We start from the raw sequence: 5452 nt of genomic DNA, 5'->3' as shown, positions 1-5452 counted from the left end.
ATTTGTTTTCTCTTAGGGCTTGTATGACATCTGTCCAAGATCTTCTAGCTTTCATAGTCTTTGTTGAGAAGTCTGATGTAATTCTGATTGGCCTGACTTTATATGTTACTTGCTGTTTTTTCCTTACTCTGTTTAGTATTCTTTATTTGTTTTGAATATTCAGTATCTAGACTATTAGGTGTGGTGAGAAGTTTCTTTTCTGGTCCAATCTATTTAGAGTTCTATATGCTTCCTGTATGTTCATGGTCATCTTGTTCATAAAGTTAGGAAAGTTTTCTTCTATGATTTTAGTTGGGAGTTCTTACTCTCTTCTACACCTATTATCCTTAGGTTTGACTTTCTCATTGTTTCCTAGATATTCTGAATGTTTTGTGTTAGGATCTATTAGATTTTTGTATTTTCTCTGACTGATGTGTCAACTTTTTCTATGTTATCTTCGGTCCCTGAGATTCTCTCGCCCATCTTTTCTTTCTTTCTTTCTTTCCTCTTTTTATTTTTGCACATTATTTCTTTATTATACTGATCTGTAAGGAGATTTAGTTGTTATACCCAAATGAGTTCTGAACCCACACAGTAGGTTCAAGCAGATAGAACATGATTCAGACAGTGAAAGACAAAAACGTGGACATGATCAAGGGGCACTTCACCTCTACAAAACAAGGCAAAGGGATCCAAACACAGCAAGGGGTATAAGTAGTTTCTTTTATTTGATATGAGGAATGACTTATTTTCTGGTGACCACATAATACTGTCTCAACTGCCACTAGCAACCCCAGAGTTGCTTTTGTATGCTGATATATATATATGATATATATATATGATATATATATATGATATATATATATATATATATATATATATATATATATATATATATATATGTAATACATAGATTTGACAAGATTGATCTCAACTTTCTAGGGCCAGCAGCTCTTTTAGGGTCGGAGAGAAAGTAGGGTCTTTCAAATCACCATGAGGTTACTTTTACTCTCCACTGGAATGACTATGCCCCCAGTTATCTAATTTCGGGAAGAATGAAGGACAGGTTCCAGGGACAAAATTGGACCTCAGCTTCTCATTGGTCATACCACAGTGCAGTTCCTCCCTGACTTCTTCCTAAGCAGACCCTTAGTACACAATGAACTAAGAAAAACTGTAATTACTATCTCACAACTCTCCTGATACAGGGAGCTGTCCCTGGATGTGGATAAGAACCTGCACCCCAGAGGTGTTATTCTGACTAGATTCTATGAAGGGAGCGGTTGCAGGGGATAAAATACTAAAATAAAAATGGGATCCACAGGTCCCCATCTGCAGCTACAAATTAAACTTAAGATCCTAAAGATGTAGTCAGTGTGGCACGTAAAGGGGAGGGTGCAGGAGTCAGGAACAGGCACGGAGGGTGTTGGGGTAGGTGTCTGCCTTCTTGCCTTCCCTTCTTCACCTTGCCCTGAGCAGCCAGAGCTTTACGCACGGTCTCCTCATCTCCCAGGAACTGCATGGGCTTGCTGGGCTTCAAGTTCTTGTCCAATTCATAGGCGATGGGAATGCCCGTTGGCAGGTTCAGCTCCATGATGGCCTCTTCTGAAAGACCCTCCAGATGCTTGACGATGCCCCGAAGGCTGTTGCCTTGGGCAGCAATCAAGACCCTTTTCCCCTCTTTGATCTGGGGGACAATTTTTTTATTCCAGAAGGGCAGCGCTGTGGCAATAGTGTCCTTCAGGCTCTCACAGGAGAGCAGCTGTCCTCAGTAAGGTCTGTATACCTGCGATCCTTGTTGATGTTGCTGTAGAAGGGATGATCAGGCTCCACTGGAGGCGGCGGGACATTGTAAGATCGTCTCCAGATCTTTACTTGTGCCTCACCATGCTCAGCAGCAGTTTCTGCTTTATTGAGACTTGTTAGACCCCCATAGTGTCGCTCATTGAGGCACCACGTCCTGACCACCGGCAACCACATCTGGTCAATGGCATCCAGGACTGTCCAGAGGGTTCAGATTGCTCTCTTTTGAACAGAGGTGTAGCAGATGTCAAACTCATAGCCAGCATCTCGCAACGCCTGCCTGCCATGCTTCGTCTCCTCGTGGCCCGCCAGGCTCAGGTCAGCGTCCTAACAGCTGCTCAAGCGGTTCTCCAGGTTCCGGGCGCTCTCCTTATGCCTGATCAGCACCAACTTGTAGGCAGCCATTGCGACAGTGATGCTTGCATCTATGATTCCTGACCTCTTTCTTAGGTTTTCTATCTCCAGGGTTGTCTCGTTTTGTGATTTCTTTATTGTTTCTATTTCTTTTTTTAATTCCTTCACCTGTTTGGTTGTGTTTTTCAGTATCTCTTTAACTAATTTTTGTGTTTCCTCTTTACGGGCGTCTACCTGTTTACCTGTGTTTCCCTGGTTGTCCTGTAGTTTTTTAAGGGAGGTATTAATGTGACTCTTGAGGACCTGCATCATCATAATGAAGTATGATGTTAAGTCCATTCTTGGTTTTCTTCTGTGTTGTGATAACCACTATTTGCTGTGGTGGGAGAAATGGATAATGATGTTGCCGGGTTATCTTTATATCCATTGCTGACGTTCCCCCACTTGCCTCTTGTGGCCTTGTTATCTGTGATGTTAGGTGATCTTGTCTCTGTCTACAGCTTATCTTTCCTGTGGGTCTGTGGGTCTGTGGGCCTGTGGGCCCAGGAGGGAGATTTCTCCTGGGTGTTTGGCTATAGGTGGGCAGACCCACAGTTCTGATAGCAGTGGTCCAGCTTTGTCTCTGGGCTGGAAAATACCGTTTCCGGTTAGCACAGCATTGTCTGTGCCCCGAGAGTTCCTGGTAGTCTCTCCCCAAATAGTCAGTGTGGATGAAGTGGAGGCTCACCAGTATGCTTAGGTGAAAGAATATTTTTGAGGTTCCTCTGGGTGCTCAGCAGTCTGTGAGTGGGCCCTGAGTCCTGATGGCGGTGGTCCGGCTCTGTCTCTATGGACTCTTGGACTTTTATCTATTACACAAATTTGAATTTTCATTAGTTGGAGCCTTTAGTAGGCAGGTTCTGGTCCACAAAGCATGTTAACTGTTGCTCCGTGCATAACAAGATGCTTCTGAATTGGGCTAATTTCTTTACACTTCAGTTTTTAACAGCTGTCCTGAAATTTTCAACTTGCATGTACTCTTCTCCTTATGAAATTTTACTTGTTTTATATATGACTAGCTCAGTTTCTGTTTTACTATAGCTGTGAGTAAAGCCAGAGCGACATAACACGCCTGACTGCTGGCCTACCTTTAATTGGTAGATTACTTTTAAGTTTAACCTTACCAAAGTTCTCAGAACATTATCCAAAAAAGATAGATTTGTCCAGAAAGAAACACAAAAGATTTCTAGTCCTGCTTCTAATATAATCCTTGATCACCTCTGAAACCTCATGAACTGGGAACACACTGTCTATATTTCTCTTAATCATTATAAATTCCCACCAGGATCATCCCCTGAGTTCTGCTTATAGCATTTCATGGCTTTTCTATCCCAGAGTTCCAAACTCTTCCATTGCCTCCCTAAATATCAGTTCCAAGAGCCTAAGGACTACATGGTCACATTATGATCACTTCTTCTGCTACAAATTTTCTTTATTAATTATCTTTTTCCAAGTTGTAAAATAATATCTAGAAAAATACCCAACCACTTATAGAGAGGCAGGTTTAATTCTGGCTTGTAGTGTAAGAGAGATGCATAGTCTACTGTAGTAGAGGAGTGTGGACAGAGGACATGAAGCAGCACTTCACATTGCATTCACAGTCAGGAAGCAGAGATTAAATAGGTGAGCCCGAGATGTAATACCACAGGGCCTGCCCTCCATGACCCACATTCTGAGCAAGGTTCCAACTTCTAAAAATTCCATAGCCTTCCCAAAGAGTGCCACTAACTGTTAAACACATAAGATTCTGGAGGCTAGTTCTCATTCAGATCATAAAGTTGGTCAGCTGACAACTCATTTTCTTGTGGATGACTAGCTTCTCCAAAAACATCTGTTGAAAAATCTCTTTTCCCAAGTGTGTTGCTTTTGCTGATTTACCAAAGAGCAGTTGATTGTATTTATGTACCTATTTCTCTGTTATTTGCTCCAATCCATTGTTATATTTGTTCTTTTGCCAATATTGCATAATTTCAATTACAATAGCTTTCTATACAGTCTTAAAGTTGAGCAACTTCTAAGTTTGCTCAACACTGAGTTGGTATCCTTATGTCGTGTTTGGATATTCTTCCTCATACCAATTTCAAATTTAGTTTCTTGTTATCTACAACATAACATGCTGTGGGTCCCCTATTAAACTTGAGTTGGAAAAGGCAATTCCAGTCTCAAAATGGAGGTAAAACCATCGTCTGGTCACCTCCAGGCTGACTCCAGCCATGACCATTACTAAGGGTTTGGGGAAGAGGAAGGCCTTAGTTCAAAAGAGCCAGAGCATCTGAGAAGCTGTTCATTGATGGGATGAACCACCTTTGAAACCACAGATGATACCTTAAGACAACATTTTAAGAAGTGGGGTACACTTACAGACTGTGTGGCTATGAGAGATACTCGAATAAAACGTTCCAGAGGCTTTGGTTTTGTGACCTACTCTTGTGTTGAAGTGGTGGAGGCTGCAATGTGTGCTCGGCCACACAAAGTTGATGGGCGTGTGATGAAAAGAGAAAAAAAAGAGAGCTGTTTCTCAAAAGAATTTTGTGAAGCCTGGTGCCCATTTAATGGTGAAAAAAATTGTTGATGGTATTAAAGAGGATGGAAGAATATAATCTGAGAGACTACTTTAAAAAGTATGGCAAGATTGAAACCATAGAAGTTATGAAGGCAGAGTGGAAAAAAGAGAGGATTTGCTTTTGTAACTTTGATGATCATGACAGAGTTGATAAAAACTGTTGTTCAGAAATACCACACCATTAATGGGAATAATTGTAAAGTGGAAAAGGCTCTTTCTAAACAAGAGAAGCAGTCTGCTGGCTGACAGATTTTTGTGGTGGATCTGGCAACTTCATGGGTCTTGGAGGAAACTTTGGAGGTGGTGGAGGAACTTTGGTTGTGGAGAAAACTTCGGAGGAAGGGGAGGCCGTTATGGAGGTTCTGATGGTGGATATAATGGATTTGGAGGTGATGGTGGCAACTGTGGTGATGGTTCTGGTTACAGCAGTAGAGGAGGTTATGGAGGTGGGGGTCCAGGACATGGAAACCAAGGTGGTGGATCTGGGGATGGAGAAGATGATGGTTACAGTGAAAGAGGACATTTTGGTGGAGGTAACTCTGGTGGTGATGGGAACTACAATGACTTTGGGAATGATAGTGGACACCAACAATCAAATTTTGGACTCATGAAGGGTAGGTTTTGGTGGAAGAAGCTCAGGCAGTGCCTATGGTGGTGGATCTGGATCTGGAGGTGAAAGTGGTGGATATGGAAGCAGAAAGTTATAAAATAAAA

General features: G+C 42.0%; 1 pseudogene across 1 annotated transcript; it reads right to left on the bottom strand.

Moving 5' to 3' along the window:
• Window positions 1–1330: 1330 nt before the first annotated feature.
• Window positions 1331–2187, bottom strand: LOC308433634 (phosphoglycerate mutase 1-like; annotated as a pseudogene). Its single transcript has one exon. The product of its transcript is annotated as a phosphoglycerate mutase 1-like (transcript).
• Between the last annotated feature and the right edge of the window lie 3265 nt (window positions 2188–5452).

This window comes from Micromys minutus, assembly GCF_963924665.1.
Source record: "Micromys minutus genome assembly, chromosome: 20".
Classification (NCBI taxonomy): Eukaryota; Metazoa; Chordata; class Mammalia; order Rodentia; family Muridae; genus Micromys; species Micromys minutus.
The sequence above is the reverse complement of the archived record's forward strand: the minus strand, read 5'-3'. Positions and strand labels throughout refer to the sequence as shown.